The sequence below is a fragment of the Zingiber officinale genome, chromosome 3B (genome assembly GCF_018446385.1).
Source record: "Zingiber officinale cultivar Zhangliang chromosome 3B, Zo_v1.1, whole genome shotgun sequence".
Lineage (NCBI taxonomy): Eukaryota > Viridiplantae > Streptophyta > Magnoliopsida > Zingiberales > Zingiberaceae > Zingiber > Zingiber officinale.
The window spans coordinates 127169677-127194462 of record NC_055991.1 but is presented as its reverse complement, the minus strand read 5'-3'; the positions used below and the strand labels follow the sequence as shown (position 1 = coordinate 127194462).

Below are 24786 nucleotides of genomic sequence, written 5' to 3'. Positions count from 1 at the left end.
TGGCATGATGGAATTATTAGCAAATTAATGAGGTGCTAATCATACTTTCTAATAATTTAAGTTGCTCAAAATGCGCATTTTGTTAGTAAAGGTTAAGGGCACATAAACAAGGGCATGCACTCATTATTTTCTTTTCCACACCAATAGTTAAGGGCATATTGCATACAAAAAGTTGTTGATATAATGAGTATACTCCAAAAAAAATGATGATGAAAAGGGTTCCTTGTGAAAACAATTATCGAGGTCTTACTAGGATTTCATATTTCCATTATGAAAGACAAAATATAGAACTTCAACAAATACATGAGATAAATATCGTATATTCTCCACTTCGTTAGTGCGGTTAATGCCATAACGCAATGCCATAGCGCACTGATGCACAATTTGTTACATTATGAGCACGATGAAAAGACATCACTAGATTTGTGATGTTCATTTTATTTATTTATTTATCTATTTTATTAATCTAGTCGTTGCTTATATATACATGTAGATCATGCCTTGAGAAAACACATCAACTCTACCTAGAGGAAAGGCATACAAGGTAATTAACTTTCAAAGTTTTTGTTTCTTCATTTATTTGTTTATATTTTCTTAATTTGCCCATAGTACTACATAGGACCTATCTATGTTGTTCAATATTTACTTATTTAACTAGCACACATATATAGTAGATGAATAAGGCATATACTTTATTGATGTTTGTTTATATGTGCAGCTACACTTATCAATGAAGAACTCACTTGTCCTAGCTTTCTTCGCACTTTGTTTGCTCATGATCTCCGAAACAGTAGTGGTAAGTAGGCAACTTGAGGATAAACCACTGCCATTCTCTCTCCAAGCGACTGACAAAGGGAATGAATACATTAACATTGACGGAATTGCCTCTAGTTCCAATGTTGTTGGTAAAACAGGAAACGAGGAGAGAAAGCTAGGAGAAACCAAAGCAATTGGTGATCTATCAATTGACAAAAACAGTTCCAATGATGCAGACAATTTGGCCACACAAATGAACACTCACATTGACCTACGCAAAAAATGGCATTAAATGGATGTAATGCCACCCTCAAAGCTATGCTTGCTAGTTGTATTAACTACTGTTATAGTGTAAGAATATGTGTGTGGATGAATTTGCTCGAGTGTATGTAGAGCAAATCTTATGTCTAGACTACTATGAAATGCGTGTATAACTTGGCCTTTGGTGTGCATGCTAAAATATCTAATATTTATAAATGAAATAAATATGTTCGTGGCTAGCTAGCTTGGCTTTAATTTTTCATTTTTAACCATCATCTATGACCCACTATGTTAAGGCTAGGGGAAGAGGGGATCCTAATGGATTAATTTAGGTTAAAGACAACAAAATAACTTTAAAATTGCATTAAGTTCCATCCAAAAATATCATCTTAAGGAAGAGTTGTTAATCAATATCTAATGATATTGATAGGCTAAAAATATCTATTAAATAATATAAAATTATTTTTGATTCACAAGTTGAATTCCTAATCAAAAAATGACAGTTTACTATCTTATGATCTGTTTATGAATTGAATTAAACACATATATAGTGTTCAGACTTGTTCATTTAATTTAATGAGTTAACATTGAGTGATGTATGATAGGATTTCAAGAATCGTGGGGTTATGGAGAGAAAGAAAAGTTAAATAATTATTTGATTAGCTCGTACCTTGTTTGTAATTTGTATGTCTAATACAATTGAAAATTAAATTTCTAACTTTTACCTTTTACTTCATGAAAATTAAATTTCTATTTATTTGATTACCTCGTACCTTGTTTTCTTGTGCATACATTATATTATATGATGCAAAGATTAATGAAAGTTGTCTTTCTTCAATAGGGGGAGAAATTCAATTATGGATAGTGATCCATACTAACACAATTTTGTGTAATTCTTTAACACAAATGAAATAATACTAACAAATGTTACAATAATGTTAAGTGTTGAAGATTTATATATATTACCAACTTTTACCTCATGAACTAGGAATTAGTCAAACCATATATCATTAATCTAATAATTTAATCTGGGGAGAAAAAAAGGATAGAGCTATAGTTTTTTGGCACTTAATTCTTTTTTTTTCTCTTGTGCTTGTCAGATGGTGTTTAATTAAGAGAAGTCTAAAAGGTAGCAGTATTGAAATATCCATTGTCATTTTAAGATTTTGTTCTTCACTATTAATCAAATACGTTCCCAAGGTCTATATAACCATTAAATTATGGCCCCTATTAGTAGAAAACTGTGCATGTTAAATTTTTCTCAGCCTCTTGGCCATGTACTAAACTTCTACAAATAAAATATATTCTTGAACCAGGCAGCTAATTATGCTTAATTTACATGCTCTTTCAGTAGTCTACACTTTAACTCCAGTTCCTAAAACTATTATGATGTAGTTCACAATATCCTTGAAAGAGTTGAACCTATATATATACAATCTAGATCATATACATGTGTATGTATTGTGAATTCCTTTGCATTCTATAGACAAGTATAGATAGAAGCTATTAGGAATAATAAATACCATTTAATTGTATGAACTTATAAATAGTATAATTTTACTTGGGAGAAAACTCAGACACTGCATTGCTTAAATGAGGTTATATAATTGAATAGTTTTATTGAAGTGATTGGTGATTCTTTTCACTTTGATTTTCACCTTGCATGAATGCTCCATAATTCCAAAAGAGCAAGGGGGGCATCATGCTTATGCCTTAATTTAATAAAGCAAAACCTAGAAAGAAATTATAACAAAAAGGTACTATCCTAATTAGTATATTAATGTTCTTTAATTTGGCTTATGAAACTAGCTAAAACTATGAAAACCTTCCTTAAAAATTTCATCCATGATGGCAAGGGCATAATCAACTTCATCTACAACAATAAAGAAATGCATCATTGCCTCATCCATAAGGAAATTTGTTATTTCTCTATTCTAATAGAGTTGAATCAATTTTACATTAATTACATTATATTAATGTACATTTCAAATATGACTAAAGATATTAATGTACATTACAAAGACAACATCAACTACTACAGGGGATAATATATTCTCCACTTCGTTAATGTGGTTGATGCCATAGCGCAATGTCATATGCCACACTGATTATGTCATACACAATTTGTTACATTATGAGCACGATGAAAAAGCATCACTAGATTTATGATGTTCATTTTATTTATTTATTTATTTATTTATTTATCTATTTTAATAATTTAGTCATTGGTTATATATACATGTAGTACATGCCTTGAGAAAAACATCAAAACCCTAATAAGAGGAAAGGAATACAAGGTAATCACCTTTCAAAATTCTTCTTAATTTTTTCATCTATTGGCTTATATCTTCTTTAATTTCCCTTAAAATTAGATAAGATACATGTTCATTAACTAGACTAGCATATAGTCAACTAATCAAACTTATACTTTTGATATTTTCTCATATGCGCAGCTACACTAATCAATGAAGAACTCACTTGTCCTAGCTTTCTTGGCACTATGTGTGCTCATGATCTCCAAAACCATAGTGGTAAATAGGTAACTTGAGGACAAACTACTACCATTCTCTCTTCAAGCGACCAACAAACGAAACGAATACATTAACATCGAAGAGTTTGTTGCGAGTTCCAATGTTGTCAGTGAAAAACGAAACGAGGAGAGAAAGCTAGTAGCTAGAAACCAACAAAGCAGTTGGCAATCAATCACTTGACAAAGAATTGACTGCACAAATGAACTCTCACTATGACCCACATACTCTCAAAGCTATTCTTAATTGCTAGTTATATGCTTAATAAAAACACCCATTTGCACTTATGATTGGGCGTCAGAACAAATAAGTAATGGCTAACAATTCATGTACTCTAGACTTAATTAATGTGCTCATATATATTACTTTTCATGGCACAAATCAATGTGTTCTGCCACAAAATTATAAATTAAAATTATGGTTACAATAAGATTTCTTTGACAAGACATTTGTTATTTTTATCCATAATCTCATAATTCCATTATGAAAGACAACATATTATCTTTGAACAACACGAGACACAAGTATATAGTCTCCACTGCTTAATGCATGCCACAAACACGATGATTGTTTTGTATGTGCATGTTTTAATCTCTATATATCTTGTCTTTTAACTATTCTCAACATCTAGCGATAAAACATCTCGACTCAATCATGTGGAAGAGAATTAGAGAAGTATATATATATATATATTATTCATATGCTTCCAGCTGAGAGAACAAATAAATGACTATATATATATATATATATATATATATATATATATATATATATATATATATATATATATATATATATATATATCATCACGCCAGCGTAGCGTGACACACATCGCAAGAATATTACTGAATCGTATATATATCGTCAGAAAATGATGTACAGTATCCCATATGCATGCATTATCTAAATTCACATTAATTAATCAAACTATCTAGCTAACTTTAGATGTTGTGGAATATTATCTGGCTTTACGAATAGAGATAATAATTAGATCACCTGCGCACGCTTACTGATCGATTGCATATGGCTAACAAGATTTATGCATGGCTAATTCCTACAAGAGAGATGTAGCTAGGAGTTGACATCGTGCATGGTGGCCATGCACTCTTGGCCTTTCTTTTGGTCTGCGGCCATGCATGGTTGGTCGTATTTCTGATAGAGATCTAGAAATTAATAATGTCACAGGACCAGTACTGTCCCCAGAAGGGCTATGCCCCTCTCCCTCTCTCTCTCTCTCTCTCTCTCTCTTGTTTGTTGTTACTCCAGCCATGATTGCCAAAACCTTCTGAAAAAGCAAAACAAAAGCAGACAAAACTAATGAGAGTAACAAAGAAATTAACAAGCCCAGGGAAAACTAATGCTTACGTGCTGTTCGTGTGATGAATTGTTTTCAATCTTCTATTTTAATGCTCCGGGCAGTAATGATTGATGGAGGTTTTTTTTACACTTTAAAGTGCTCTGGTAGCGAGGCATACGGCTGCTAATCCTGAGCCTGACTAACCAGATCCGACAACTTCTCTATGATTCAGTTATATTGTTGCAGCTCAGAGAAGAAAAAGTATTTGACGGTAGCTATTGATGTCAACATACAAGAATGTATCTATATACGTAGCAATATTAGTGTGTTGTGCTTTTGGATCTAGGGTGTACGTCCAACGTAACTTTCATCTCGTTCGGTCACAATTCAAACGAAGATTATCAAATTAATAGAAGTTGGGCATTATATGGAAGGTTCAATTTCTTACTTAGCTTACTAATATGGTGTTGATATTTAAACCAAAAGGTAAAAGGAAAGTCTCTATCCAACAAAATCTTTTGGATAGACGACCAATCAGTTGACAAAATCTATCCAAAAGATTACTACCCCTTCCCGTATTAATCGGTTGATAGACTCCACTTCTAGTTGCGAACTCATATGCTATTGGATCAGATGGACTAGTTAGATGAGGGTGAATAGACGACTTGCAAAACAAGTTAGAACATTCTCTTGCTTTCTTGCTTAGCAAGAACACATAATTAATTAAAAACAAATAAATAACATAAAAATAAGGAAGGGACTCGATGATTTACTTGATTACAGCTTAGGTGGTAGTTAATCCAAATCAATTGAAAATACTAAAAGAAAACTCCTGCTACGAAAATAGTTAGAGATGGAGAATCCTCTTACAGTAGTTAGAAGCTCATAAATGAAGTACATAAGTTTATTCTAAGTGTATTATTGAACTCCTACCTCTAGGGTGCTATTTATAGCATTTTGATTGAAATAATCATTTGCTGACGTGGCATTGGAGGTGCCTCCAATGATATCTAAGGTGCCTCCAATGAGCTGAGGTTTATCTGCATTACAACGGCTCCTTAACGACTACTATTCATTGGAGGTGTCTCGGATCAGTTGGAGGCGCCTCGACTACTGTTCATCCAAAGTACCTCCAGTCCATTGGAGGTGCCTCAAGTCCCGCGATTAGTAGCATCTCTATTGAGCATCTGAGGCGTCTCAAGCCAATTAAAGCACCTCAAGTCTTGAAGACTACTTCTGAGTTGACTATTTTCAAACTTCGCTCACTTGGATGATGCTTAGTTGTTATTTCAATTGATTTGCTCATAATCATCATTAGGGTTAGAAACACAAATAGTTATTTAGGCTGGTCTCATATGGTTAGAAACAAAAAGTAAAGCCAAGATATTTATATTTATAGTAATGGATATATGTATTTATTTCATTTATAAATTTCAAATATACATACACTCGAGCAAGTTTATTCCCGCACACACATTCTTATGTTACATTAGTAGAATAACTAACAAGCATGGCTTTATGGGTGGATTGATATATACGGTGCAGTTTGCATTGTATTGATCCTTTAATGGTTCATGGTGAGTGTCCTTATATGTGGTCAAGTTGTATTCATCGCTACTATCACCATTTATGTCATTTCTGTTGATCCTGTCCGAACGCTGAATTAACGAACGCTGAGCACGTGACGCTCTCCGAACTAATGACGTGGATCTCCGGCCGGCCGTAAGGGTCTCCGGTGAACCTGCAAGGAAGTCGGGCCGGGAAGGGGTTCCCGGCGACGACCCTCCGACACTCAAGTCAGGCAAGAGGAAAATGATAGTGGCTTCGAATATCAGAGAATGCGTGATTGCGTACCTTTGGCGAAGTCTTGGGGCTCTTATATAGAGCTGTGGAAAGGCTTGTGCACACTTATCGAGGTGTACACGTGTCTTTTCCCATACCGTAGTATGGGCTTGTCAGAGAAGCATGCCTGACACCATACTGCTACAGTTTGAGCACCTTTCTGATGGGACATCAGAACCTCCTGCCGTAATATTCTGCGTATGACGTGGTCGCCAAACATGCCTACTATCAAAATATGTTCCCCGATGTTTCCCTTGTCCTTTTGTCTCTTCTGTCACTGCACCGAGCGTCAGGCCGCTCGACAGTCTCCAATCGTATGACCGGGCACAAGTCGACGGTATTCCGACCGGGAGGATTCCCGTGTCCCCTTGCCCTTATCTTCTTTTACCCACGCCGAGTGCCCAGCTGCTCGGCTAAACGACCTTGTTCACCCTGAGCGTCGGAAACCCGAGACCGCGTCGGGTTCTTTGATTCCGCATAGACCCCGTTCGGTCGGTCGGTCCCCCCTCTCCGGTCGGCCGTTTGACCTTTGCCTCCACGTGGCGTTGACTCCCCTCAAAGGGGGTCCCGCGTCCGTACTACCGGATCACTTGCCTCCCCTGCAAATCTAGTCGAAGGAGGCGATTAGTCTGACTGACTGGACCATCAGTCACGCCGAGCGGCGTTTATATGCAACTACCCTCCGCTCGGCCCCCACGAGGGTAACTATAACGTCAGGCAACGCTAACATTCCTCGGATCTCTTCGAAGTTTGCGCCAATCTTCATGATTAAGGCCGAGCACGCGCTCATTAAATGCGCTCCAGTAGCTAAATGCCACGTGGCGATGCTGTCGTCATCGTACGACGGCGGCGTGGTGTCCGACGGGATCGAGGCGGTTTGAAATGGACGGCGAGATGCGTGCTCCGGTTCTCGCGACCTGCATCCGACGGTGGAGGCCGCTCGGGCTCAACCCTATAAAGCCTTCGCTTTCTTCCTTCGCCGCATTTCTGCTTCCACGTGCCCAGAAGCTTCCTTCGGCGTTCCAGTGCTCCGACGGCTTCGATTCTCCTTTTTCCGGCGATTCAGTGTTCTTCTCCGATCCTCATTCTTCTCTGTAAGGTTCTTCTTCTTTCTTTCTCTGTTAGCCTTATGTTTCTTGTCGTGTTTTCGTACTCTGGTCGCTGTCTTGTTCCTCCTCTTCTTCCCTCTACTGTTGGCCTTTTTTTTCGCCTTTCGCTTGCTCTGCCGTTCGGACAATGGCCAGTTCTTCTCAGCCTCAGGACCAAGCCCTCGGCCCATGGTATACTACCATGGAGTCCCGCTTCGATCGGCAAGACGCCGATATTCTGATGGACTCTTTCGAAATTCCCTCTGATTTTGAAATTATCCTACCCTCCCCCTCCGCTCGGCCACACAAGCCGCCGCGCGGAGCTTTCTGCGTTTTCCGCGACCAGTTCGTAGCCGGTCTGCGCTTTCCAATCCATCCCTTCATTGTTGAAGTTTGTAACTTTTTCGGCATTCCTGTCGGAAGCCTAGTCCCCAACACTTTCCGCCTTCTATGCGGCGTCGTCGTCTTGTTCAAAATCCATAATATCCCCCTCCGACAGGAGGTTTTCTATTATTTCTATTACCCTAAACAGTCCTAGCCGGACACATACATGTTCCAGGCTCGACCCGGTTTAGTTTTCTTCAATAAACTGCCCTCTTCCAATAAGCATTGGAAAGAGTTCTACTTCTATCTTCGTATGCCCGAGCGGGCCTCTTTCCGAACTCAGTGGCAGGTCGGACCGCCAATCTCCCCCGAGTTGAAGAGGTTCAAGACCCGACCGGAGTATCTTCATGCTGCCAACATGCTAGCCGGTCTGAAGTTTGATATCAATAAGTTCCTGCCTGAAGGGGTGATGTACATTTTTGGCCTGAGTCCGATCAGGACCCCCATTCCAAGCGGCTTCGGTAAGAATTTTACTTGTGCATTTGCTTTGATTGTTAACTGATTTTCTCCTTTTTCCTTTGCAGCGGATATCGTCATGGAGTCCGTGATGGCCGTCATTTTGAAGAGGAAAGCGGCGGCGCTCGAGGCCGCGGCTGCCAAAGAGATGGAGGCGCTTGGTATTGAGCCGGTCGGCTCACATGAGGGGGAGAGCGGCACTCACGAGGAGTCGGCCGCTCAGGCCTCTCCCCAGGATGTGACGAGAGGAGCCACCCCCAGCGGGGGACCAACAATCCAAGAGGAGGGCTCCGCTCAGGGGGAAGAGCACCCTCTTCGACAAAAGAGACGCCGGACGGAGACGCCACTCCGCTCGGCCACTTCAGCGGTCCAGCCGACCGAAAGGACCACCGCCGATTCTCACGGTAAAGCTCCAGCGATCGAGGCGATTTCGTCCGATCGGACCCCATCCCAGCTGGATGCGTCTGCGGACCCTCTCGAGGCCGTTCCAGTCAGTGCCCTTCCGCCCGCTCCACGCCGAGTCGAACGTAAGGTCATTTTGTCCCAATTTGCTGCGCCGGCCTCCGATCCTTCCCCGGCTTCCGCCCAGACGACTCCCGGTCGGCACCGTACCATCCGGGTCTCCTTGCATCTCCCCACCGAAGAGCTGATGCCCGAATCCGCTCGGCCCACCGCGCCCGAGCACATGATCACGATGAAGGGGCCCCTAGCCGAGATGTGGGCCGACGCTCGGGCGCGCGTGGCGATGATTCCGCTCAGCAATCTGGCCAACAGTCACATGCAGCAGGCCACTGGGGTAAGCGTGTTTTCTAAAGTCCTTTCTGCCTTCTTTCCGATCGGCTATTAACAACCTTGTTTATGCCAGAGATGGGTGGAGGAGATCGTTGTCTCCAATCGGCTCGCCATGGTGGATGAGGAGCAAAAAAGATTAAGGAGTTCGGGCGGCGCGCCTTCCTAGGGTCCATCATATGCCGAGCTGCAGAAGGAGCTCAAGAAGACCCAAAATCTGTTGGAGGCCGAACGGAAGAAGACAGCCGACCAGGCGCATACTCTGTCCGAGCTCGATCGGCAGGTCAAATCACTTAACCGAAAAATAAGTCTAGCGACCGAGCGGAAGAAGACAGCCATTGCCGACCTGGAGAAGAAGAATGTGGAGGCTCGGGGCCTGGAGCAAAAAGTTAAGGAGCTGATGGACCAGCTGGACGGCGAGAAGGCGAGCCGCTCGGCCGAGGCAATTAAGCATAAGGATGAACTGAAAACTCTGCAGGAGTCCCTCGCAGCCTCCCAAGCGGCCTTCAAGGAATATCAAGAGGTTGAGCCTGGCCGAGTCGCAGCCCTGAGGCTGAATTACATCCGTTCGGAAGAATTCTCGGAGAAAGTCTACGAACGGATGTACACTGCCTTCGAGCTTGCTATGACTGCCACCACAACTTATTTGAAGTCCAAGGGTCATCTTGCCGACTCCGTCCTCATCCCGGCCCAAGACCAAGCGGTGCTCCTCGGCACCATCCCCCAGGACATTTATGATTTTCTTGAGTAGAAGTTTTTAATGTAATTCGGCCGCTCGGCCAAAAACTATCCTTGTTTTGTAATTCGGCCGCTCGGCCTTAATTTCTCTAATGATATGCTATCCTTTCACTTGCTTTTTCTTTTGCTAATCAATACGCGCGCTGTCCGCTAGGCTCATCAACTACCGTTGCTCATGTTCCCGTACTCCTCTCCGTTATTCGCCTCTCATCCCACTTTTCTTGTGTTCAAAAGGGATTTTTTACGAAGCATTTTGCATAGCTAGTCCGCTCGGCTGAATATATCCTGTATCGCCAATGGACTTTCGCTAGATGTTCATGAAGTACTTTTGGTTACTTGGCCGATCGGCCAAACGACTCACAATTCTGACTTCTTTATTGTCTTATTTCGGCCGGAGGGTTTATAGTCGCCGGTGCGACTCTCGATTTTTAACGTCGGAGCTCGACGATCTTCCGGCCGGAGGGTTTATAGTCGCCGGCGCGACTCTCGATTTTTAACGTCGGAGCTTGACGGTCTTTAAGGCTAATTTCAACACGGTCGTTCGGCGAATAATGCCTAATGCATCTTTATCATTCTGCTTCCTGCATTACAAGGACATAGGCGACCAAAACATACATGAAATGAATTACATCAGCGCACCTCTCACCCAGCTCGATATGGCTGGAGATGATTTGCGCTCCATGGTCGATCCAGCTGCCGTCCGCCTTCATCCTCCAAATAATAGGCACCCGAGCGGAGCTTTTCAATGACTTTGAAGGGGCCTGCCCAAGGAGCCTCCAGCTTGCCAACGTCCCCGACCGGCTTTACTTTCTTTCATACTAGGTTGTCGACCTGGAACGCTCTAGGGATCACGCGCCGGTTGTAGTTCTGCTTCATTCTTTGCCGGTACGCCATCAGCCGGACGGACGCCTTGGCTCGCTCTTCGTCGATCAAGTCCAACTCCATGTTTCTCCGCTCGGCATTTTCATCATCATAGCTCTGGATCCGGGCGGACTCTACGCCGACTTCAACTGGGATAACCGCTTCGCCGCCGTACACTAAATGGAATGGCGTGACGCCCGTTCCCTCCTTTGGGGTCGTGCAGATAGCCCATAGAATGCCCGACAACTCGTCTACCCAGCTTCCCCCTATGTGGTCAAGTTAAGCCCGAAGAATTCTGAGGATTTCTCTGTTGGTTACTTCCGCTTGGCCGTTGCTCTGGGGATACGCCACGGAAGTAAAGTGTTGTTCGATGCCATAACTTTTGCACCATTCTTCGAGCTGCTTACTGGCGAACTGTCGTCCGTTATCAGATACAAGCCGGCGAGGAATGCCGAACCGACAGATTATATGCTACCAAATAAACTTTTTGACCATCTGCTCGGTGATCTTGGCCAGTGGCTCGGTCTCCACCCATTTGGAAAAGTAGTCGACCACCACTAGTAGAAACTTCTGCTAACCGGTCGCCATAGGGAACGGACCTACGATATCCATTCCCCACTGATCGAACGGACATGATACTGTAGATGCTTTCATCTCTTCCGCCGGTCGGTGGGAGACGTTGTGGTACTTCTGGCAGGAGAGGCACGTCGCAACGGTTCGAGCGGCGTCTGTTGGCCAGAAGTATCCGGCCAGCAGGATCTTCCTAGCTAGCGATCGTCCGCCCGGATGTCCTCCGCACGATCCTTGGTGCACTTCCTGGAGGATGTATGTCGCGTCTTCCGAGCTCACACATTTCAACAGTGGGCGGGAGAAAGCCTTCTTATAGAGTTGGTCTCCCACGAGTGTAAATCGGCCGGCTCTCCTCCTCAATAGCTGGGCTTCTTCCCGATCGGACGGTGTTGCTCCCGATCTCATAAACTCCATGATGGTTGTCCTCCAATCGCTCGGAAACGCGAGGCCCTCCATCCGGTCGACGTGCGCCACCAAAGATACTTGCTCAATTGGCTGCTGAATAACGACCGGTGATATTGAACTTGCAAGCTTGGCTAACTCGTCTGCTGCCTGGTTTTCCGCTCGGGGTATCTTCTGGATAATGACTTCTCTGAAATGGGTCTTGAGCTTCTCAAAGGCCTCAGCATAAAGCTTGAGCCGAGCATTGTTAATCTCAAAAGTGCCCGAGAGTTGCTGGGCGGCCAGCTGAGAATCTGAATGGAGTGTCACCCGACCGGCTCCAACATGCCGGGCGGCTTGCAAGCCGGCTATAAAGGCCTCATACTCCGCTTCGTTATTTGTGGCTCTGTAATCCAGCCGGACGGATAAGTGCATCCTTTCTTCTTGAGGAGAGAGTAATATAGCACGCCAATCCCGCTCCTGAGCCGAGTGGACGATCCATCCACAAATATTCTCCACATAGCTTCGGGCTCTGGCTTTTGCACTTCGGTGACAAAATCTGTCAAGGATTGCACCTTTATCGCCGAACGGGGTTGATACTGAATGTCAAATTCACTCAACTTCATTGTCCATTTGATGAGCCGTCCGGACACTTCTGGGTTCAACAGCACTCTTCCCAATGGGCTATTAGCCCGGACGATGATTGTATGTGCTAGGAAATAAGGGTGAAGTCTCCGAGCGGCGAGGACCAAAGCAAAAGCCAGCTTCTCGAGCCCAGTGTAGCGAGATTCAGCGTCTTTTAAAATATGACTCAAGAAGTACACGGGTTGTTCTTCTCCGCTCGTCCTTACTAATGCCGAGCCTACTGCCTGCTCGGTCGAAGATAAATAAATACAGAGCGGCTCACCTACAGCTGGCTTGGCTAGCACGGGCAAAGAGTTCAAGTATGTCTTCAGCTCTTCAAACGCCCGATCGCATTCTTCGTCCCAATGGAACTTGGTGGCTTTGCGTAGGATCTTGAAAAAAGGGAGACTCCGATCGGCAGTCTTCGAGATGAATCTTGACAATGTTGTTATCCGACCGGTCAGGCACTGTACGTCCCTTAGATTTCTTGGTGGCGACATATCTTGCAACACTTTTACCTTGCTGGGATTTGCCTCGATACCCCACTCGGTTACTATATAGCCCAAGAAACGCCCGCTTTTTGCTCCGAATAAACATTTCTGAGGGTTCAGCTTGACTCCATACTTCCTCAGCGTTCGGAAGGTCTCCTCCATGTCTTGAAAAAGATCAAACGCTCAGACGGACTTAATGAGAATATCATCCACATACACCTCTAAATTGCGTCCGATCTGCTCTTTGAATACTTTGTTCATCAAGCGCTGATAAGTTGCTCCCGCGTTCTTCAGTCCGAACGGCATTACATTGTAACAGTAAGTGCCGTCAGCTGTGACGAAGCTGACCTTCTCTTGATCTTCTCGGGCGAGCGGCACTTGATGGTATCCCTGATAGGTGTCTAGCATGCATATCAGCTCGCAGCCGGCTGTGGAGTCCACCAGTTGATCAATCCGGGGCAGAGGGTAAAAATTCTTTGGGCATGCTTTGTTGAGATCCCTAAAATCGTTGTAAACCCTCCACTTGTTGCTCGGCTTGGAGACTAGCACGACATTTGCGAGCCAGCTCAGGAACTGGACCTCCCTTATATGGCCGGCCTCCAGGAGCTTCTCGACCTCCGCTCGGATGATGGCGTTTTGTTCGGCGCTGAAATCCCTCTTCCTTTGCTTCACCGGCCGAGAGTCAGTCGGACGTGAAGCTCATGCTGTGCGATTCTTGGCAAAATTCCCGGCAGCTCATACGTCGACCAAACGAAGACGTCGCAGTTTCTCTGGAGACATTTGATCACCTCCTTTTTCTGGCTCGCCTCCAGATCGGCCGCAATGAATGTGGTGGCCTCCGATCGGGTGGGGTGGATCTGTACCTCCTCTTTTTCTTCATAAACCAAAGAGGGTGATTTTTCGGTTATGGTGTTCACCTCGATCCGTGGCGTCTTCCGAGCGGAATTAGCTTCGGCTCGGACCATCTCGACGTAGCATCGCCGAGCCGCCAGCTGGTCTCCTCGCACTTCTCCAACTTTATCTTCAACTAGGAACTTAATTTTTTGGTAGAAGGTGGAGACGGCCGCTCGGAACTCACTGAGCGTCGGTCGCCCCAAGATGACATTGTATACAGAGGGAGAATCGACCACGACGAAGTTTGCAGTCCACGTCCTTCTGAGCGGCTCTTCTCCCAGTGAAATACCTAGTCGGACCTGTCCGACCGGCAGAACTTTATCGCCCGTAAACCCGTAGAGGGGGTTTGTCATGGGCAGCAGCTCAGCTCGATCAATTTGCAGTTGGTCAAAGGCCTTCTTGAATATAATGTTGACCGAACTGCCTGTATCGATGAAAATGCGGTGAATAGTATAGTTAGATATTACCGCTTTAATGAGGAGTGCATCGTCATGTGGCACTTCGACTCCCTCAAGGTCCCTGGGCCCGAAACTGATTTCGGGTCCGCTCGTCCGTTCTTGACTGCAGCCGACTGCATGGATCTAGAGCTGCCTGACGCTCGCCTTCCTTGCTCTATTGGAGTCACCTCCGGTCGGTCCGCCAGCGATGATGTTGATTTCGCCTCGGGAAGTGTTGCTTCTATTTTCTTCCTCTCGTGCGGACTGCCTAGGCCGCTCCCTAGACACCCGGGGATTGTCCTCGTGCCTCTGAGGATAATGCCGCTCGGGAGACTGTTGTTGTCGCCTATTGGGTATCCGCCGATCGGCCTCATGGTGTCGTTGTCGCCTGTCGGATGATGGTGATCGACGACGGCTACTCCGAGGAGCGGGGTGGGCGATTAGGGGAAGGCTTCTACAATCTCGTGTGTTATGCGTGTCGGTCCGGTGGAACGAGCAAAACATGGGGGTCCATACCTTCTTCTTTGGTTTGGGACGCTCGGCAGCTACCTCTTGGACTGCTTGGAACCTCGCGTGGTGAGGGCGGACTGCTTCGGCCCTCGGTCCTCTGGGCGGCTCCTGGCGAGTGACAGGCTTCCGCTCGGCAGGTGCTAGCCGCTCAGTTGGAACTTCTTTTCTTCGGGCCGCTTAAGCTTCCTCCACATTAATGTACTCGCTGGCCCGGTGTAACATATGATCGTAGTCTCGAGGTGGCTTCCGAATGAGTGACCGGAAGAAGTCACCGTCCACGAGGCCTTGCGTGAACGCATTCATCATCGTTTCTGAGGTGGCCGTTGGAATATCCATGGCCAATCGGTTGAATCGTTGGATGTAAGCTCTGAGCGACTCCCTGGGCTCTTGCTTAATGGCGAATAGGCTAACGCTAGTCTTCTGGTAGCGCCGACTGCTTGCAAAGTGATGGAGGAAAGCGACGCGGAACTCTTTAAAGCTGATGATGGATCCGTCCGACAGCCTCCGGAACTATCGTTGCGCCGATCCCGAGAGGGTGGTAAGGAACACCCAGCATTTCACTCCATCTGTGTATTGATGTAATGTAGCTGTGTTGTTGAACTTACCAAGATGATCGTCTGGATCGGTGGTCCCGTTGTATTCCCCGATCGCCAGGGGCACATAATGTTTTGGAAGAGGGTCCCGCAGGATGGCCTCTGAAAACTGCCGGTTGATCCGCTCGGGGGAGGCGTCCGTTCGGGGTGCCTTGCCTTTTCTGTTGTCTCGCCTTGGCACTTCGTCGGATGAAGATCCTCGATCACGGTTAACTGTTGCGACTTCAGGAGGCGTACGGAATAGGGCCCGATGAAATGGAACCGTGGCAGGCGGTGCTTCCGCTCGGCCTCCTGATGCTGACGTCACTTGTTGCTCCAGCCGCTCGGTTTGCGACTTCTGTTTCTGTTGCTCCACGAGCTTAGCTGCTCTTGCCTCGATCAGAGCATCGAGCTCCTCCGTGGAGAGCATCATCGAGTGCGGTCGTCCAGCTTCGTCCATTGCTTCCGCTCGGATGCAGGTGCGTTCCCACAGACGGTGCCAATTTGATCCTATCCGAACGTTGAATCAACGAACGCTGGGCATGTGGCGCTCTCCGAACTAATGACGTGGATCTCCGGCCGGCCGTAAGGGTCTCCGGCAAACCTGCAAGGAAGTCGGGCCGGGAAGGGGTTCCCGGCGACGACCCTCCGACGCTCAAGTCAGGCAAGAGGAAAATGATAGTAGCTTCGAATATCAGAGAATGTGTGATTGCGTACCTTTGGCGAAGTCTGGGGGCTCTTATATAGAGCTGTGGAAAGGCTTGTGCACACTTACCGAGGTGTATACGTGTCTTTTCTCATACCGTAGTATGGGCTTGCCAGAGAAGCATGTCTGACACCATACTGCTACAGTCCGAGCACCTTTCTGATGGGACATCAGAACCTCCTGCCGTAATATTCTGCATATGGCGTGGTCGCCAAACATGCCTGCTATCAGAATATGTTCCCCGATGTTTCCCTTGTCCTTTTGTCTCTTCTGTCACTGCGCCGAGAGTCAGGCCGCTCGGCAGTCTCCAATCGTACGACCGGGCACAAGTCGACGGTATTCCGACCGGGAGGATTCCCGTGTCCCCTTGCCCTTATCTTCTTTTCCCCACGCCGAGTGCCCAGCCGCTCGGCTAGACGACCTTGTTCACCCTGAGCGTCGGAAACCCGAGACTACGTTGGGTTCTTTGATTCCGCATAGACCCCGTTCGGCCGGTCGGTCCCCCCTCTCCGGTCGGTCGTTTGACCTTTGCCTCCACGTGGCGTTGACTCCCCTCAAAGGGGGTCCCGCGTCCGTACTGCCGGATCATCTGTCAAGCATGATAGATCAACAACTACTCGTCCAAGGTTGTTGGCTTCTATTAGCCTCCTTTTGTCCCATTGCCCTTTTCACCAAAATCATTTGAGATATAGACAAACCAATTGGTATTAATGTTTCCATTTTCGTTGTTGATTGCTTGAAGAGAGAATAATATTATATCAAAGATGATTATGCTCACCCTAGACATCTTTCATAGTTCGTCCCAAGGTTATGTGAAGAAAAATAAATCACAGAATCAGCTTATAGCCGACTCCCAAGTTGTTAGAGGTGGGAAGAGATAAAAAAGAGAATAATATTGATTTATCTACAAGTTGTCTACTTACCATTATGGTTTTGGAGATCATGAGCAAAAAAAGAGTGTGAAGAGAGCTAGGACAAGTGAGTTCTTCATTGATAAGTGTAGCTACACATATGAAAGAACATCAAAAAGTAAAAAAAAAAGGGGGGGGTGTGACACGTCGACATCGATGCTTGTAGCCCACCACCCGAGATCAGCTCGAGTAGATTACTCAGGCTAGCTCCACCATTGCAATGGCATCAACTGCACTAGTAAGAATATGCCCTTAGGATCGATCACATGTGAAATGAAAGTCTCTATTGATACTTAGTAAAAGAAAGTGTGCATTTTTGACAACTTAAACATTATTAGAAAGCATGTTGTGATCAGACTTAAGACCTAAGACACATAAGATAAGGGCAATCAATTTGTATGGTATTTATAATCAAATGTCAACATACTAATTATTATTTGCTTTTCCACATCAATAATTAAGGGCATAATGCTACAAAGAGTTTTTCATGTAATAAGTAGTCCACCATAAAAAAAGACAATATGATGAAATAAGTATTCCATCCATGATCTCATAAAAATTTATCTTCTTGAATGAGATATTAGCTCATCCTTGCATGGTTAAGTTTCCCACACATTAACTTCAACTCGTAAGAGAATAGATTGGCCTCTAACAATATTTACTAAAAGCAATACGATGTAATTCAATTATGATTAGAGATTCTTTGACAAGTTAATTTGTTCACCTTTGAACTCCTTAAGGAAGGCATCATATATAATTCCAAAAGAGTAAGAATTGACATCATGCCCATGCTTGTTCTTTTGATGGAGTAATCATAACCTTAAAGCAAAAGCTAGGACAAGCACTGTACTCATAATTCGGCTCTATACTTGGCTTTTTGACTCATGAAATGACTCTAGGGAAAATTACAAAACCTCCCTGTGATTTAGACCAATAGTTGCAATGAAGCCATCCATAAGTAATGCATAAGTGCCTTAATCATTTCAAACAATTTGAGCTAGGAGAGTCGCTCGACGACAGAGATTACTATTTCATTCCAATTTGTGAAATAACTAAATAATTTTTTATATCACATTAAACTAATGTATGCATCAAAGAATACGGGTAGTTTTTTTTATCGAACAATGTCAATAGGCTCACATGGGTGGAGATGAGGTTGTCCATTTAAAGTGTTGGATCAGATCTCAGTTTTTGATAATGACTAAGTGACATATTGAATTGCACCTTCTTTCAATATTGAAATATCCATCGAAGAACATTATTGGCATGATGGAATTATTAGCAAATTAAGGTGTTAATCATACTTTCTAATAATTTAAGTTGCTCAAAATGCACATTTTGTGAGTAAAGGTTAAGGGCACGTAAACAAGGGCATGCACTCATTATTTTCTTTTCCACACCAATAGTTAAGGGCATATTGCATAAAAAAGTTGTTGATATAATGAGTATACTACAAAAAAAATATGATGATGATGACAAGTGTTCCTTGTGAAAAAAAATTGTCAGGGTCTTAGGATTTCATACTTCCATTATGAAAGACAAAAACTTCAACAAATACAAGAGATAAATATCGTATATTCTCCACTTCGTTAGTGCGGTTGATGCCATAGCGCAATGTCATAGCGCACTGATACACAATTTGTTACATTATGAGCACGATGAAAAGGTATCACTAGATTTGTGATGTTTATTTTATTTATTTATTTATTTATTTATCTATTTTATGAATCTAGTCGTTGCTTATATATACATGTAGATCATGCCTTAAGAAAACACATCAACTCTACCTAGAGGAAAGGAATACAAGGTAATTAACTTTCAAAATTCTTGTTCTTCATTTATTTGTTTATATTTTCTTAATTTGCCCATAGTACTACATAGGACCTATCTATGTTGTTCATTATTTACTAATTTAACTAGCACACATATATAGTAGACGAATAAGGCATACACTTTATTGATGCTTGTTTATATGTGCAGCTACACTTGTCAATGAAGAACTCACTTGTCCTAGCTTTCTTTGCACTTTGTTTGCTCATGATCTCCAAAACAGTAGTGGTAAGTAGGCAACTTGAGGATAAACCACTGCCATTCTCTCTCCAAGCGACTGACAAAGGGAATGAATACATTAACATTGACGGAATTGCCTCTAGTTCCAATGTTGTTGGAAAAACAGGAAACGAGGAGAGAAAGCTAGGAGAAACCAAAGCAATTGGTGATCTATCAATTGACAAAAACAGTTCCAATGATGCAGACAATTTGGCCACACAAATGAACACTCACATTGACCTACGCAAAAAATGGCATTAAATGGATGTAATGCCACCCTCAAAGCTATGCTTGCTAGTTGTATTAACTACTATTATAGTGTAAGAATATGTGTGTGGATGAATTTGCTCGAGTGTGTGCAGAGCAAATCTTATGTCTAGACTACTATGAAATGGATGCGTGTATAACTTGGCCTTTGGTGTGCATGCTAAAATATCTAATATTTATAAATGAAATAAATAAGTTCGTGGGCTCCTAACTTGTGCATGCTAAAATATCTAATATTTATAAATGAAATAAATAAGTTCGTGTCTAGCTAGCTTGGCTTTAATTTTTTTCATTTTTAACCATCATCTATGACCCACTATCTTAAGGATAGGGGAAGAGGGGATCCTAATGGACTAATTTAGGTTAAAGACAACAAAACAACTTTGAATTTGCATTAAGTTCCATCCAAAAGTATCATCTTAAGGACGAGTTGCTAATCAATATCTAATGATATCAATAGGCTAAAAATATCTATTGAATAATATAAAATCATTTCTTATTCACAAGTTGAATTCCTAATTAAAAAATGATAGTTTGCTATCTTATGATATGCTTATGAACATTAAACGCATAGTATTCAAACTTGTTTATTTAATTTAATGAGTTAACATTGAGTGATTTATGATAAGATTTCAAAAATCGGGTTATGGAGAAGAAGAAAAGTTAAATAATTATTTGATTATCTCAAAGCTTCTCGTAGCTTGTTTGTAATTTGTACGTCTAATACCATTGAGAATAATGATGAGAATTGCTACCTTTTACCTTTTACCTTTTAATTTATGAGGACATGCCATGAGACCAACACAGGCGTCCTTTCTATAGTATTAAAGTTTTCTTGTGCATATACATTATATAATGGGAGAATTAATGAAAGTTGTCTTTCTTCAATAGGGAGAGATTCAATTATGGATAGTGATCCATACTAACACATGCAATTTTGTGTAATTCTTTAACACAAATGAAATTATACTAACAAATGTAACAATAATATTAAGTGACGAAAATTTATATATTTTACCTCATGAACTAGGAATTAGTCAAACCATATATCATTAACCTAATAATTTAATGAATAGAAGCTGGGAAGAAAAAAGGATAGAGCTGTAGTTTTTTTGGCACTTTATTCTTTTTTTTTCTCTTGTGCTTGCCAGATGTTGTTTAATTAAGAGAAGTATAAAAGGTAGCAGTATTGAAATATCCATTATCATTTTAAGATTTTGTTCTTCACTATTAATCAAATATGTTGCCAAGGTCTATATAACCATTAAATTATGGTCCCTATTAGTAGAAACTGTGCATGTTAAAATTTTCTCAATTACTATACATCTATATGAGAAATGCTAAGACTTAAGGTAATATTCTAGGTCATAATGGATATATCAGCCTCTTGGTCATGTACTAAACTTCTACAAATAAAATATATTCTTGAACTAGGCAGCTAATTATGCTTAATTTACATAGTCTTTCAGTAGTCTACATTAACTCCACATTACAATAAAAATGCTAACCGATTTTATCCATTAATTTTGTCATTTAAAATTTATTGTAATTGATATTGTTGTTAAAAGTGAGCTAAATAATAATAATTTTAAGCTGTTATCTTTTAATACAAAAAATAACAATTTCACAACATTTAAAAATTGTCATCTTTATATGCTTTGATAACAATTAAACACTGTTATTTTTCTTGAGAACTTCAATGTTAGATGATGGATCAATAATAAGTTAAAACCATTGTCTTTAATTACTATTCACAATACTTTAAAAACTATTACCTATCTTATTAGAAAATGCTTTGACAACAGTTAAAAATTATTATCTTTGAATTTTTTTCTATAATATTTCAAAATCGTTATCTTTAATCACTTTTTTTAATAGTTAAAAATCCTTATCTTTGTAAGCAAAATTATTGTCTATTTACAATATATAAGATAATAATTAAATATAAAAAACAACGAATCAAAAATAAAATATTTATTACATTCAATCCTGTTAGGACCCGTGCGAGCTAGAGGGGGTGAATAGCTTCGTTCACTTTTTCGATGATGATTTGTAACGAATACTCGAAGCGAATACTCCACAATGCTAACACCTCCTATTTATTTGGTCTTTACATCCTTGAGGTGACTAATCCAAGAATCCACATAGTGTACACCGTTCCACTATGAACACACTTCTTCTCAGAAATAATCCAGAGGCGAAGAAGTCTTGCTTTGCTTGCTCTTTTCTTATTTGGAATAGCCTCTTGTAGACTCGGAAATGCAGCAGCACTTCACTTTGAATCGTCCAAAAACTGGCTACGAAAAACTCCTCGAAACTCCTCCTTTAAAGCCATTAGGTCGGGACTGATTTTCACCTATCAATCAACTGATCTTATCCATCAGTCGATTGATATGGTCTCTGACCAGGCCAGATCCTCTGGACCACTTTTGTGGTCCAGAGGATGCTCCCTTACCATGCATTGGTGGGGATACATGATCCCCACATGTAAAATAGATGGGGACCATGCATCCCCACCAATACATGGTAAGGGAGCATCCTCTGGATCGGACCACAAAAAGTGATCCAGAGGATCTCCTCTCGTCTCTGACCGAGCTTAACCAACTTGATCAACCTTGGCCCAAGAATAATTACACTAACAAATCCTTGGCTGTTATGTTTAGGATTTTAAAATTAACTATACACATCTGAATTGGAAGATACTATAGATATATAAAAGAAACAAAAAAATATGTCAATTAAGATTTACAAAATTAACTGTAAATCATATATCAACTATTTTCACCATAAATCAACTAAGATTTACCAAAAAGTTCACCATTGCTCCCTCCCTTTCTGTGCCTCTTTTTTTAAGTGTCATAGTGCCAATATTGTGAATCAGAATAATCAGGTCTCTTCAAAGATTCACTTGCATGGCTTGCAAGCTCTACAAGCATGTGTGGTGACATGGTCATGTTGGTGGTCTAGCACTTATCTCAGTAGGTGACATTATAGATGTTGGAATCGGAGTTATTCAATGAATAAATTTCTGACCATCATAAGTACTGAATTAACAAAAGTTATGCATAGTATGAAAATCATATGGATACAGGAATTTGCAATGAGAAAAACAAGATATGAAAATAATACCATATGCTGAACATAATGGATATATCAATTCTCATTAAACGAAGTACAGAAAGTATAGTTTCATCCACTGCCTCTTTTTAATTTGCACACAAATCAAGCTGAAATGGAGAGGAATAAAGTTTATGGATTACGAAGACACAGATAAGTGATATAATTTTGCTTTTACAACTAAACTTAGAATCAGTTGAAGAAGGATACTTATTGCAGATCACAGGAAAGAAAATAGTTGGATGCTAGTATATAGACGTAAGAGATGATTTACCCCTTTTTTTAACCAACTCTGATATGATAGGATCGGTACTTGACAGGTCAGTACTCAGTAACTTCCGAGGGAGCATTGGATGTGTCAGCTCTCCAATGGAAAACACCACTTGGCCATTCATAATTACTAATAGCTGATCAAGGATTCCAAGTTCCCTCATGTAGCAGCAATGAGATAGAACAATAGTCAGCCACTTCTGTCAATAGTTTTTCACAAACCGTTTTCTTCGGTAAAAAAAAATAACAACAGTTTTATTAAAATCATTATAAAAAGGTAAAAAGAATAATAATAATTTTAACATAAAATGGTTATCTTTTATTGAATAAATATTTTCTGTAGTAACCGTTCCTAAAACTATTGTGATGTAGTTCAAGTAGTTCACAATATCCTTGAAAGAGTTGAACCTATACAATCTAGATCATATACATAGCATGTATTGTGAATTCCTTTGCATTCTATAGACAAGTGTAGAATGATAGAAGCTATTAGGAATAATAAATACCATTTAATTGTATGAACTTATGAATAGTATAATTTTACTTGGGAGAAAACTGGATACATGAGGTTATATAATTGATTTTTTTTTATTGAAGTGATTGGTGATTCTTTTCACTTTGATTTTGTCACCTTTTCACCTTGAATGAAGGCTCTATAATTCCAAAAGAACAAGGCGGCAATCATGCTTCGCCTTAATTTAATAAAGCAAAACCTTGAAAGAAATACAAGAAAAAGGTACTATCCTAATTAGTATATTAATGCTCTTTAATTTGGCTTATGAAACTAGCTAAAACTATGAAAAGCTACCTTAAAAATTGCATCCATGATTACAAGGGCATAATCAACTTCATCTACAACAATAAAGAAATGCACCATTGCCTTGATTTGAATAAATTTGTCCTAATTAGTATAAGTCATCCATAAGGAAATTTGTTATTTCTCAATTCTAATAGAGTTGAATCAATATTACATTAATTACATTATATTAATGTACATTTCAAATACTACTAAAGATATTAATGTACATTATGAAAGAGAACATAATGACCTTCAACAGAAACAAGGGATAAATGTATATTCTCCACTTCGTTAGTATGGTTGATGCCCCAGCACAATATCATACCGTATTTATTGTGTTATACACAATTTGTTACATTATGAGCACGATGAAAAGACATCATTAGATTTGTGATGTTCAATTTATTTATTTATTTATCTATTTTAATAATCTAGTCGTTAATATATACATGTAGTACATCTCAACCCTATTAAGAGGAAAGGCATACAAGGTAATAAACTTTCAAAATTCTTAATTTTTTCATCTATTGGCTTATATCTTCTTTAATTTCCTTTAAACTTACATAAGATATATGTTCACTAACTAGACTAGCATATAATCAACTAAGAAAACATATACTTTTGATGTTTTTTTCATATGTGCAGCTATACTAATCAATGAAGAACTCACTTGTCCTAACTTTCTTCGCACTCTGCGTGCTTATGATCTCCAAAACCATAGTGGTAAGTAAGCAACTTGAGGGCAAACCACTACCCTTCTCTCTTCAAGCGACCAACAAACGAAAGGAATACATTAACATCGATGAGTTTGTCTCTAGTTTACTATTTAAATAATGCTCTTTTAAGGGCACACATAAACGCCCTTATAATATATTTTTACTGACACTAAAGTTATGATGATATTATCAAAAAAAAATATTAAAATGAGATGTCACCTTAGGTCTTCCGATATTCCTGACATTTGTATAATGTCATTATAAAATATTTATGTTAACTTCAAAATGTCTTAATTCTAGAGATATACTGACAATTGAAAATATCAGGAAAGATAATTTATAAAGTTATTTTAAAATGTCAACGTAACTTATCTATAATGATATTATTAAATGTCAGTTATTTAAAATATATAATTTTAATTCAAAATTTATACATCATCACAATTAACCCTATAACGACCCGACCCCTTGG

General features: G+C 41.1%; 2 long non-coding RNA genes across 2 annotated transcripts; both read left to right on the top strand.

Annotated features, from left to right (window-relative positions):
• Window positions 1–468: 468 nt before the first annotated feature.
• On the top strand, window positions 469–1023 carry LOC121968597. Its single transcript, XR_006108229.1, has 2 exons — window positions 469–544; window positions 719–1023. It is a non-coding gene; the product is annotated as an uncharacterized LOC121968597 (long non-coding RNA).
• A 17818-nt stretch (window positions 1024–18841) lies between these two features.
• On the top strand, window positions 18842–19497 carry LOC121968596. Its single transcript, XR_006108228.1, has 2 exons — window positions 18842–18903; window positions 19077–19497. It is a non-coding gene; the product is annotated as an uncharacterized LOC121968596 (long non-coding RNA).
• Window positions 19498–24786: the final 5289 nt, after the last annotated feature.